The following is a 13769-nucleotide window of genomic DNA, read 5'->3' as shown; positions in this document are numbered from 1 at the left end:
CTTCTTCCTTCTTCCTTCTTCCTTCTTCCTTCTTCCTTCTTCCTTCTTTTTGCAGTACCAGGGATTGAATTCAGGACCTTGTGCTTGCCAGGCAAGCACTTATTCTACTGAGCTATCTCCCCAGCCCTCTATTTTTCTTTTACCATTTCTTTCTGTTTCAACTGTAAATTTGTTTTTTTGCATTATAATTGGGCCAAAGAAGTTTATGCTAATGGAAATGTGCCCTTTGGATAATTTGGTGGGCAGAGAAGCAGTTGGGACAGTAGAAAGAACATACGTTAGATATTATAAAAGCCCATCTTTGACACTTGACAGGTTGTGGCCAGAGCAACATTCAAATTCCTTCAGTCTCTTTTCTGATGACAAAAAAGAGATGATCATTTGTGATTATGAAGATTCTTTGCATTTATGAAAAACTTTTTTTGCTTATAACACAAGCTCTTCTTAGGAATTCTGCATTTGTTTCTTTGTACTACTCAGTAATTTTACATGGGAGGGCTTATGTGAGTTGTGACTTTGTTCCCTGTCAGGTTTTTGCCTGGCACATTGTGATCAGAAGAAACATTTAAATATTTGTTGAGGAAATGTAAATCTAGTCCTCCTTAAGGGACCCCTGAGTCTCTCAGTTTTTACCAGAAAAACTATAGCAACCTTCTTAGCAATTAATTGTATTTCTGTCTCCTTTATGATGCTGGATGAATTTTTTTCCATAATTTTATTGAGAAACAAATAGCAATGAGACAGTTTCAAACCAAATTGGTAGGACAGTTTTAATAATTAACACATTGCATACATTCTTCCTAGTGGTTATTTGCTGTACAAGATGCAGACATGATATCCTATTTACAAACACTATTAGAACAAATCACTCTATTCATTAAAAGAATGTAACTATATATCTATCCTAACCACTTTGAATACACAGATACAAAATGGACATTCATCTGTATCCCCTTTTTTGTTAAGTTCTGTTATTTGAATATTATAGGTATGTAAACTCAGCAAAATATTCTAAAAGAGTCCAGTAGCCCATAATAGTATTGGGTCTTCCGCTTCACTGGCAATGTCAGAAATTGTTGACCTGAGTCCCCTACAGCTCAACATAACAGCATGGCTGTTATGGTTTGTGTCTAGTTGTCCCCCCAAAGCCTCATGCAGTCATGGGGTGAGGACTTCTAGAATTTGTGTTAACTCATGATCCACTGGGATTATGTGTGATCCAAGGCTGGGATTATGGGTCTTAATACTGCTGGGATTATCCATAGGTGGGTAAATACTGGGAAGTACCCATAGGTGTGAGTACTTCCCCTGCCCTGGGGCAGGTAATTTGCATTACAATGTAAGGTGGGAAGAGAAGCCAGCTGCTTGAGCTGCTGCTACCCCTCCCTTGCGCTCTTGCTCTTTGCCGCCGCCATGAAAGGTTGCTTTCTGCTCTGTGCTGCTCTGCCTTGGACCCAGATGAATATGGACTGAAACCTCCAGTAACTGTGAGCTAAATAAACCTTTCCTTCCTTCATTTTGAGTGTCGGGTATTTGTCCCAGCAACGAGAGAAGAGTAACTAAGACAATGGCTTTACTTCTTATACTTTGTTTTTATACTTTTCTGCTGGATGGTTAAGACCAAGGCAAAGCAGGACCTATGCAACAAGAGTTGTAGCTTTTGGGTCTGATAAGGTCAGTGAAATCCCCACAGGATTTTTCCTGAGATCCTGTACCTCAGATTGTAGATCTTTTGTCAGTGTCAGCCATGTGGATGAGTCATGGCCATTGCTTGGCCAATGTGCTCTCTGTGAAAGCCTGAGAGAATGTTTTCTCTCCATGTGACTCTCCTTAGGCACACACTACATCATTGATCACTTTCCTCTTTGGCCCCATAATCTCCTTGATCAGAAAATTTGGGACACTATCGAGTTACATGATGTTACAGTACAAGTTCTCATATGTCCTGAGTCTTAACTGACCTTGGAAGGCTAGGGCCAAAATGTTGGCTTTCCTTGTGACCCTCCTTTTTCTCTAATTTTGGTCTGCAAATTTAGGTTATTAACCCTCCAGAAGAGAACCTTATTGTTATTACCATACAACCTAGGCTGTTAAGCTTAAGCTCACTACCTGGCTGAGTATCAAACATCTTAGGCATAACATGGAATAGATGAATATCTTAATAATCCAAGCTTTTTTGTTTGTGTTTTGGGTCAGAGTCTTGCTATGTAGTTCAGGCTGGACTTGAGCTCACTCTGTAGCCCAGGCTGGCCTCAAAGTCATGGCAATCCACCTGGCTCAGCCTCCTGAGTACTGGCATTACAGATATGTGCCACTACACCCGCCCCAAGATTTCTGATATCCAGGATTAAAAACGATTTCCTGATCCTGTTAGTGAAAGGAATGATGCTCAGCTGTAGGTATGACTGCCTAGAGATCCCCACAAATGGCCTCCCTCTTATTACATGTTGTTCTGATGCTGAGGAGAGTTAATTAATGACTCTAAATAAGAAAACAATCAAATTTGTATGCTGTGACATGATTCATAGCAGACCCACATGGGGTCTGGGTTCTTGGCCTCCGTATGTCCTAGGAAAAAGTAATAGCAGCCTTGTGTGCCTTGCATCAGTTCTCCGCCAGACCCCAGCCTGGGAGGGAAAGGAATCATTCAAAATAGAATGGAAATTCAGCTGGATGAGAGGTATTTTCTTCAGAGGCTGATCCTATCTGAATGCTATAAAGACCAAAGCTAAGGGAGAGGGGGATAAAAAGGAACAATTCTATTCCTCACCATCTTCTTCAGATATTGAAAGCTATAGCTACTGAAAGAGGAGTTTTCAAGCACATGGCCCTGTGTCAAGATCGGGGGCAGTTGGAACTACTACCCTAGGAGGACCAGAGAACAAGTACCATGAATGCCACCAGAGTCTCAACCTGCACAACTTCAGGAGTCTCGCAGCATCATATGAATGTACACTGGCTGTGATGACATGAGGTCAGGAATGTAATTACTTCCTAGGAATTGGCTGAAACACTCAGCAGAGAAAACTTTTATTTAGGTTTTAGAGGCTTTGCTATGAAAATCAGAGATCAGAGTAGGTCCTAACAACATGCTGCTATCTAGCTTTGGAATAGGACGTTAGAAAATAAAGATAAGTCCTAGTCACTTGGATATATATATACTCTTTATTTAAAAACTTTCCTAATTTTCTTCTTTCCTACTTTCTTAAAAACAAAAACAAAACATAAAACTCTACTTTGTTGCCAGTCTTGGCTTCCTGTGAAATTTGTTCCACTCTAGATAGAAAGTCCTCAACTCCTGCTCATGAGGGTCATTATGCTGCTCTGTTCTCTTCTTTAATGACCATGTTCAGGTAACAAGCCTTTTACCAGATCAAGGCATAAAGAATGGCAGTGCCCTTCCTTGAACTTGATTCTGTGATTTATGTCTGTATCAATTGGCCCCCAATCTCATTCTTCTAGATCTTGTTTGGAACGTTACATAGGAGAGTCCAATACTTTGATTTTACTTTTATAATAGCAGTAAGAAAAGAAATGTGGTAAAGAGAGGACTTTGGAGTTGTTTTTTTTTTTAATTTATTTATTTATTTGTGTGTGTGGCCAGCTCAGCCCACCAGGGGGTGGGGCTGGTTGGCATGTGGTGCTGGGAGATTGAACTGCGGTCCCTTGTACTTTGCTAAGCTTGTTCTAAGTGGGTGCTTTAGACCACTGAGCCATCTCACCAGCCCAGGACTTTGGAGTTTAATAAATTCAGGATTGAACCTAAACTGCCCATTTTGTGTGACCTTAGGCAAGCATTTATTTTTTATTTTTTATTTTTAGGGAAGGGTCTACAGGGTGTTCAAGATCTCACTACTAGATCAAACTCAGTGATCCACCTGTTTACGGCTTCCCAAGAGCTGGGATTACAGGAGCGCACCACCACGCCCAGTCTTGTTTTTCCTTTTTAAAATTTATTTATTTTTGTTTTTTGTTTATTTTATTTTATTGAGAAACAAATATCAATGAGACAGTTTCAAAACTGATTAATAGGACAGTTTCAATAATTAATACATTATACACTGTTATTTTCTTAGTGATTATCCATAGTGCAAGATGCAGACAGGATGTCCTGTCCAAACACTATTAGTACAAATCTTTCTTCTTGTTGAATTAAGCAAAAGTAGCTCTATATCTATCCTAACTATTCTGCATATACAAATACAAAATGGTCCTTCCTTTGTATCACCTTTTTTTTGTTTAGTCCTGTCAGAAATGGGTATTCCATTGGCATCTAAATACTATAGGTGTGTGAATTCAGCAAAACAATCCAACACAGTTCAGCAGTCCATAATAGTAATGGGTTATCCACAGAAGTTGTTGACTTGAGCCTTTCACAGCTCAGCATATTAATATGGCTTTACTTTATATATCATTTTTCCTTTTAAAAAGCTTTATTTCCTCATCTTGCAAGTGGGAATAGCACCACCACATACCTCTGTGACTAGGATGATTAAATTCATTCTTGCATGTGAAGAACCTGGCTCAGAAAATGTTTATTCTTATATTAGCTTGTAATTCTCTAAATAGGGACTGTCGATGGGTTCAATCAAAATAATGCAGAAAAAAAACTGTACAAGTCTATTGCCTTCTAATTTGTTCTGAGATCAGCTTTAGGGAAATCCTCGAAGAGGTCAGAGCCCTCAGTTCTTGATTCTGTTCCACTTCCTATAATCCTATCTCCCCATCATGCAGGCTGAGACTAGTGGTCCAGAACCTCGGACAGCTCCTCTCCCGGGTAACTTGGGTGCTTATGGAAGAGGAATCCGGAGGAACCCAGGGAATTTTCCCAGAAATGCTGCATTAATACGGGAACTGAGGAATCCCAGGGGCTGTTGCCTCACTCCCAGCATGCATACTGTCATTGGCATGCATGCTCAGATTCTTCAACATGAGCAGGCCTCTTGGAAAGGTCTAAGGAGCCTCCAGTCAGAAAGCCATAATTCCACTTATAAGATTTACTGAACCAGAGTCCTCTTTTTTCCCTGTGAACTTCAAGACTTTTTTTTTTTTGAGCCGAAAAAGAATGAAACACCACCCACATCTTCCTGTATGTGCTGATATTTAATTTGTTTGGATTCTGTACAAAGGTCAAACATTCTTGATTAACCTGAAGTGAAAGTAATAATGTATGAGCATGGGAAATGTTTTATAAGACAAAGATTTAGCGTTGAATGGAAAGAAAATAAGAATGATGTTATTGCTGTAGGTGATGCAAAGCAGCATTCTCTAATCAGGATAAGCAGGTGGTTCAATTTATGAGGCAATTTAGCTTTTCACTCTCCAATGCAGAACACAACACGCTATATGCAGTCACCTTCTGAACAGGTGAAGAAAAAAATTAAGTCCTATTTTTACTTTATGATACTGAGTCACATAGTTCAATGCAAATCACATGAATGCCAAAGTAAGAACAATACTAGGTATTTAAATACCTCCTTTCACTTGAGCTCTAACAATTTTGTGACAGTGTGAAATCCCTTCAAAGTAACTGTAGAAGAGATACATGCACCAGGTCATTATTCAAAACTGAATATGTCTCATGCCTTTTCCCTACTCCTCATTGGGCCTGAAAGAGCTAGTATTTACATGATTTTAGCACTTAGTAATACCCTCCATATATATATCTGCATTTTTGAGGCTATATAATCATTGAGGAGAAGGAGACTTGTTTTTGAAAATACATTATTGATTAATTTAATAATGAGGAAAGATAAAAGTGGAACAAGAAAAAAGTGGAAGGGAATGTTGAAATCCCTTTTAGTTTGATAATTTTTTAATAGATTGTCTTCACAAATGTATTTGGTGCCCATCCATAAGTGGATGCAAACACAAAGGCCTCCAGACCCTCTTTAAATATTTCCATGGGGCTAAGGACACCAGCAGCTCATGCTTGAATTCATTTGAAGGAAGCACAAGTTGTAACATCAACTTAGGGCACCGAGGTAGCCCCCAAATTAAAAAAAAAAATGTGAGTTTACCTAACAATGCCCACACCTGCTCAAACTGTGCTTTGATTTGACTTCATCCCACCAGAGGTCGCTGTGGGCACTGGTTATAAATGCTAGGGACTGGATCAGGCAGGCTGGGCTGGATGGCTGGTGGCTCCATTACTGGGTACCTGCTCTTTCACTGGCCACGGTCTAATTCCTCATTCTATGGCAAGATTTCTCAAGACCATGCAGTGCTTTTGCCATTAAGGTGATTTGAAATTGGGGATAGGCAGATCTGACAGTGCTGTGCTAATCTTCTAGGGATGTTAACCTTTTAATGGAATCTCAGTGTCATCCTGGTATCTTCTCTATGCATGCTCCTGGTATTTCTGAAATGCCACCTATGAACTTGCCAGCAACTCCAGTCCTGTAGGCCTTCCACACATGGAGGCCAAGTGTCAAAATTTGCCTTGCCACACAATCTTGAACACACATTATAAGGGACTCTGTTGAGTCCCTTATACCTTCCTTGGTGGGGTGTGGTAGTGGTGGGGCAGAATGCTGGTCCTTACAGAAGCCCATTACAGCATTATAAGGTCTCTGAGGGATGCAAAGGGCAGGGCACTGGCAAGGATATAAGGGTCAGCCCTGAAGCTCCTAAAGACTAATGAGGTCTCCACTTTGTGAAGTCCACTTGCTGCAGGTATGCAGGCTAGGTCCAAGGCAGCCTGAAACTATCCTTACCCTGAAGCCATCCACTTAGACCCAGGTCATTACTGTGACTTGAGAGTTAAAAGAGTGACTGTCCTGCTGCCCTCAACATTAAAGTGTGGCAATGAGTGGTTCCCCCACCCTTTATACATACAGAGCTAGATGCACAGGCTCACCATGACATACACACGAACACTGGAGCAGACACTGGCACATTTACTGTTACACACATTTACACACTCTGACCACACTGTCACCAATGCAAACATACACACGCACATGCACTCACATGTGTATGCATGAGTGTGAACACACAGACACACACTTAAACACATGCCAGCTCCAAAGACTTAAACACATCCCAGTTCCAGAACCAAATTTGACCCAATATGACTGATGGTATATATAGAAATCCAGTCAGAATGCCCCTCCAGACCCTGATACATTCATGCTCCCTACATTAACTCCCCCGCAGCGTGGAGCCTCTGCCTGCCCCTGTCCTTTTGGTCACAAGTCCTAGGCCTGGTCAACATCGGGCATCCAGCACCCAGGATAAGGGCCAGCAATCAGATGTGGGGAGGTTTGTGGGAAAAGAGAAAGGGGTGTGGGACGTAGTGCTCTGGCCAGCACAGCCATCTCCTCCCTCGGGATTTTCCATGCCGGCTCGCGCAGGCCCGCGAGGAGCGAGCGCGCTTTGTCTCTCTCCCTGCTCCTGGCACGTTTCCTCGGAAGCCACCCGCGCCGCGCCCGAGGCCCCCCTCCCACAGCCGCGCCCCTCGCCCAGTCCGCCGCCGCGCACGCCCTCCAGTGCAGCGACCACCTCTTTGTCCTCCCTCGGATGCCAGAACCGAGCTCATAGTGGGGCACCCTGGAGCAACTGCTTCGAGCCCAGGACGCAGTTCCTCACGGCCGGATCTGGGGCGCGCCCCGTGCCAAACAGAGCAACCCTCGAGGATCCCATGCGCGGGGGAACCTGGGCCTGGAGCTCCCAGGTGCTTGAGAGGGGACCCGCCCCGTCCTGCCCCGCACGCACGTGCCCATCTGGAGCTGGCGCGGTGCAGAAGCTCTGGTCCCTGGGGCGTGGCGGGGGAGGGAGGGTTGCTTTGACTCTCATAGCCCCGCGCTTTGATCCAGATAGAAAGCCCTTAAGAAATAAAACGCGAGTAGGGAGAGGTCCCGTAAACCCTCTTTTTCTCCGGTACTCACCTCTCATACCCAGGCCACTCGACCTTAGTCCCTGGCTACAGCACCAAGGAATCGGAACAGAACATCTGTCAGCGCTTTTTTTTTTTTTTTTTTTTAATGGAAGACTCCGAGCAGGGTGGGGAGGGGTCTCCCAACCTTCCCTTCTCCCACTTCAGCCCTTTTTAGACCCCTTCCCCCAAAACCCTTAGATACGAGCGGTATGGGGATGAGTCCTCGGTCTATCCATGTCCTCAGCCTCCCTTTTCAAAAACCAAAGACTGCGAAGGGAAGTATGGGGAAGGGTCTCCCTTACAACTCGAACCTCAACAGGATCTGATCGGAGGGAGGAGTCCCGCGATCGCATCCATCATAGCCAGACCTCTTTGTGCCCTCGAACAACTGAGGTGTTGTGGGGAAGGGTCCCTCTGCCTCTGAACCTCTCACCCACAACTCTCCTCCCTCAATAATCCGAGCAGCCTCGACCTCAGGTACAGGAGGAAGGAGGCTCCGAGCCTTCCATGCTTTCCCCGGAGAGATGGGGGGAGGGTCCCCCAGCCCTCGCCCCTCATACTCATGAAGCTGCTCCACCATAAGACACAAACCCAAGCTACTCCGACCTTAGGCACCCGGCCAGGGGGAGGCCCGTGGTCAGTCAGCGGCTCTCCGGGACAGATGATCTTGAGAGCGGTGTTCCACGTCCCATCAACTCCCCAGATCCCCTCAGGCTTCAGTTCATTCCTCCCAGTAAAACAAAAGCAAATCTTTGCAGTACCAACCTCAGACGGCGGGTAGGAGAGTAGTCAGCGCCTGGAGGCGCACCGGCGCCTCCTGGCTCCTCACGGCCCCGGCTTCCCGGGGGCGGTTCACAAGGCGGCTGCGGCGCCAGCGTCCGCGGCTCTAGCGTCCGGAGCCTCCCCCGTACTCAGCACCTGGAGCAGCGAACAGCTCCGCGCCTCATTCCGCTGACCCCGCCTCCCTTGCGCCGCCGTAGCCAATGGCGACTGGGGCCCCGCCCATAAGGCTGTCCTTGGCGGGGGCGCTGTTCCTAATCCCTTTGGCCCCGCCCGCGGATTCCTGGATCCCGCTGCAAAGACCACATTCCCCAGGGACCGCTGGAGTTTTCACCTGGCCTTCTGGGACTTGTAGTCCTTTAAGGCCGCGGGGTTGGCGTATACCGCTGCCAGGAACGCACAGGTGGACTACATTTCCCAGAGTGCATTGAAGAGATGGAGACGCAGAGGAGGGCGAGAGGGCTGTTTGCCTGGCAAAGGCAGCCCTTGAGTGCTGGCGATAAGGGACCGGCTGCGCGACCCTCAAGGAGTATGTGTGGCTTTGGACATACTCTAGAGAGGAGTTTTAGGTTTTAGGTTTTGTGTGTGTGTGTGTGTTCAATTGTTATTTTGGGACCCTGGGTATTTTCCTATCCGGAAAGAGTGTCTAAGGGAACGATCCCCTACTCACAGCTGGTAGTCACTGGGCAAGCCAAGGGTGAGCTGCTTTGGTTCCTGCCCAGTGAAGGTGCGGCAAGACAGAGGAAACCTTCGCACCACGTTCTGAACTTTATCTGTGTTTGTCTTGATCTTATAGAGAGGCACTTTACTTTTTGTCACGTGACTTTCACCACTAAGGCCTTCCCATTTTGTTTCCTTCTTACCACCCTTGAATACCGCAGCAACTGCCCCTTTGCAGCCTGATAGGGGGCGCTACTCCTCCTTCACAGGCTTCCCCAAACCTAAGTAATTAAGCCCAAATTCCTCAGCATATTTGTAAGATCCCTTCAAGATTTGGACATCATCTTCTCCCAACCCTGAACTTCTTTGGAAACTGGGAAGCCCCAAGCACTTGTTTTCTCTCATTCCTATGAGGCCCTCCATTTTACTCTCAGCTAACTCCTCAACATTCTTCAAACCTTAGTCTAGATGCTGCCGCTTTCCATAAAGACTTCTAGATGCCAGGCTCTGTGTTAGGTGCCTCATTCTCTATTTGAATAGCACCCCTCTACTTCCTCTATTCCACTTGCATGCCCATCTTCCTCATTAGATTGAGATCAACAGGTTCTTCATTTCCCACTGTTGGAGATGTTCAACTAGAGTAGAATGATGCTACCCCTTGAATAAATGTTTATGTCATTCATACACAGTGGGTTGGGATTTTGCCTGAGAATTTGTTCTGAGAATTCTTCCCTTTTTTTTTTTTTTTTGTAGACTAGGGATTCATAGACTGATGCCTATTATTCCTATCAATTCTCTCCTAAATGTCAGAAGTTCTTCATGTTCCTCTATTTCTAGATATTGGTCCTACATCTGTTTCTGAATGCCTACCTTCCTCCTGCTCCTTTTCTGGGGAGAATTTATACTCCTGTGGTATGAAGGACATAGTCCGAGGTCTTTGCCTTTCTTTCAGTGCTCTGCTCAGCATCCTGGGGACCCAGTAGTGATGCCCTACCTTTCTAAGTAGCATCTTTCCTAAATCTTTACCCTCTAAAAGTTTTGGTGTTGCCTAGATGGCCTGATTAATCCCACACTTTTCATTTGTCACCCCCTCCAAAAGTTTTGGGTACATGTCAACTGAGGCTTTTTAGGAAGAACATATATGATATATATTATATGAAAATAATTAACTCCTGGCCCAAAATAAAGAAACCAGGGAGATTTGCTCTGAACCTAATTCAAATTAAAGACAGAGCCTGAGAGAAACACTGTCATCTTGAATTGCTGACAGCCAGAGAGGAAAAGCTAGGATGGGGGAATGAGTAAAATGGATGGCATTTAGAAAAGAACTAATCAAACTTGTAAGAAGAATGAAAGAGGGCTTTGATCCTAGAGAAACCATACAGGAAGGCAATTGGAGCTGGGTGAACAAATGGGGCTTCATTCCTGAAGATGAGAAAACTGTAAGGAGGCAAGGGAAATGGATTATACTTTTTTTGGTGGGGGGGGATTGAACTCAAGCCCTTGTGCTTTCCAGGAAAGCGCTTATTCTACTGAGCCATCTCCCCGGCCCCCGGGAAATGGATTATATACTGAAGCCTAGTGTCCAATTCTGTGGATGCAGTGGAAGCAGAGGCTCTTGGAGAAGTGGGTAGTGGGAAGATCACTATCAAGTGGACATCAGCAAGGAATCAGCAAATCAGCAAAAGGCTACCAAAAAAACCTACTTGGTGCTCAGAGGAAACCCATTAGAAATCCGTTTAAACCTACAGAAGTGGTGCTAGGGTTAGGGGTGCCGCTCACTTGTGTAGCATGCATGAAGTGTGTACTACACTTGCCTAGCATGCATGAAGCCCTGGGTTAATCCCCAAGACCACATCATGCATTTGCGTGCACATGCACGGACGCACACACACATACACAATAGTACTAGTTTTCAGGAAATTCTTATAAAAAAGAAAAAGTCAAGGTCTTCTGATTCCATTTTCCCAGTACACAAAGACAAAAATAGCATCCACCCAGTCAACTAGGGTCAGGAAGCCTGAATTCTAATCCTGATTTTGGCTCTGATTGTATGTGTGACCCTGAGGTAGACCCATTTTTTGTGGTGCTGGGGATCAAACTTGGGACCTTGTAATTGTCAAGCAGATGCTTATGCTGGCTAGACCTATTTTTTTAGCTGTAAAACATTTTTGTTTGGTGTTTAGAGTAGTTAATACAGATGGAGGTGGGGAAATACAAATTGACTTAACTAGTGGTGTGACCTTGAATCTGCAGTTTGCTTATCTGAAAGCACTGTAAGAGATAAATAAGGTGCTTTATGTAAAGTACATCATGAATATTAAGCCTTAAGAAAGGTTTCTTTCCATATTTTTTCATCTTGGATGATCAGACACCAGTTTGACTGTGAATAGACATAGAAAATGATGTACTGGGAATTCTAGGGTTGAAGCCCCAGTACTTGTGTGGCTGGTGAAGTTATTTAATCCTGTGTCTCAGTTTTCTCATTTGAGAAATGGAAATAATGTGTACCTTAGACTTGTGAAAATTAGATGAGATAAAGTATCTGATTGACAAGAAAATACTCAGTATATGTATTCTGTCATTTTTAGAGGTAATTTTAGGGCGCAGAACCCTAAAGAAGGAAATTCTAGATCCTTGGAAGCTAGAGTTGCAGATAATTTCAGAGGGACACTGTGAAAACCTCTTAGAGAGAAGCAAAGGTCTCAGCAAAGTCCCATAGGTCTTTTAATTAAGAAAGAAATTAACTTGAATGCTGAATCTTAGACACTGAAAGATTGGAGCAATTGATCAGGACTGGGACCTAAAGAATCTGATATACCAGACTGAGGATATAACTTTATTCTAAGTACAATAAAGGTTTTTGAGGAGATGTACATTTTGAAAAGATCTAGTGGTTGTGTAAGAATGGCCAGCAGAAAATGAGGTTGGGATGTGGATTAGGACAGCCCTGGGAAAAGTAGGTAGAGGGTTTGAGCTATGTTAAGGAGGTGGATATTCAGGGGACTTTATGAGTGACGTGCTGAGGTTATGGAGAGAACAAGTCAAAGGTGGGGCCTAGCTTTTTGTCTTGGATAATTAGATGGATGGATGGATGGATGGATGATGGCATTTTCTTCTGAGAATAGTGAAGGAATGATTTTAAAAGAAAGGAAGAGGTACAACTCAACTGAGTATAGAATGTTCAGGCAAGGTAATTTAGAGCTTATGAGTTTTGGTCTGGAGATGTAGTTAAAAATTATCAAGCTATCAGCACATAGATCATAATTTAAAACATAGAAATGAGTTACATTATTCAATAGAAAAGGTCAAAGAGAAGACCTTGGGAAACATCAACATTTAAGGAATAAATAGAGAAAGAAAAGCCCAGAAAGAAAGGTAAGAAGAGTCAGAGTGGTTAGAGGAATATTAGAGAATGATGTGTCACCAAAACCCAAGCAGGTAAGTCATAAGAGACATGGCATAGCAAGGTCAGATAAGCCGAGGTCTGGTAATGTAAACTCTAAATTTAGCAACAAATTGGTCACTCATAATGATCCTCCTATTTTCAGCCTCCCCAGTGCTGGGATTACAGGTGTGCATCACCATGCCCAGACTTGGTTGCTGGCTCAACTAACCCAGGAGCAGGACTGGTGCTGCATGTGATACCGGGGATTGAACCCCAGTCCCTGTGCTTGCCTAAATAGGCACTTAGTCTGCTGAGCTATCTTGCCAGCCTGAGTTGATAGGTTTTGAAAGGAAAGAGAAAGCAGAAAGGACATAGGGTTGAGGAACAAATTTATTTGTTTTGTTTGCAGTATCAGGGATTGAACTGAACACCTTTTCACTAAGCTACATCCCCAGATTTTTAAAATATATATTTTATTCTTTTGATATAGAGTCTCACTAAGTTGCTTAGTTGTTCAGGTTTGACTCAAACTTGTGATTCTCCTTATTTAGCCTTCCAGAGTGCTGGGATTACAGGTATTTGCCACAATAGATTTGTTTCAAATTGGCAGAGATTAGGACTTTTAAAAAGGGATTATAGGGAGAATTCAGTAGGGGGACAGTTAAAAGTAAAGGAAAGGGAAGAGATTGAAAGATGGAGTGAAATCAGCAAGAGAATAGGAGGTGGTTGGGTCCAGGATAAGCCTGTGGCAGAACACACTTTTTTTGTAAAATGGGAGGATAGGAAAAGTTGGGGATGTAGGTATGTAGATAGGCAGTTGTGAGGTAGACTCAGGAAACTGAGAGAGCTTATACCAGTGACCATTACTTCTCTGATCTCAGAAGCAAGAATGTGTGCTCAGGGAGAGGAGGTGCTGTGGGATGGACGATTTGGAGAAAGACAAATGTTCAAGATGGCTGCTATGGAAAAGAGAAGAAAAAGCTGGTAATGATCCACAGAGGCTGTGGGACAGTAGTCAGTGCTGTGGGGCATTAGTTAGTGCTTGTGGAGGTGGGCGACCAT

The 13769-nt window shown here is 43.9% G+C and overlaps 1 protein-coding gene across 1 annotated transcript in view; it reads right to left on the bottom strand.

Moving 5' to 3' along the window:
- The window catches only part of Smpd3 (sphingomyelin phosphodiesterase 3), a 95134-nt gene extending 86353 nt beyond the window's left edge, over nt 1-8781 (bottom strand). Inside the window, exon 1 of the mRNA XM_004625834.2 lies at nt 8645-8781. The gene's annotated coding sequence lies outside the window, so the exon portion shown is untranslated. The remainder of the gene's footprint in view (nt 1-8644) is intronic.
- Between the last annotated feature and the right edge of the window lie 4988 nt (nt 8782-13769).

This window comes from Octodon degus, unplaced genomic scaffold (assembly GCF_000260255.1).
Source record: "Octodon degus isolate 3935 unplaced genomic scaffold, OctDeg1.0 scaffold00011, whole genome shotgun sequence".
NCBI classification, from domain to species: Eukaryota; Metazoa; Chordata; class Mammalia; order Rodentia; family Octodontidae; genus Octodon; species Octodon degus.
The sequence above is the reverse complement of the archived record's forward strand: the minus strand, read 5'-3'. Positions and strand labels throughout refer to the sequence as shown.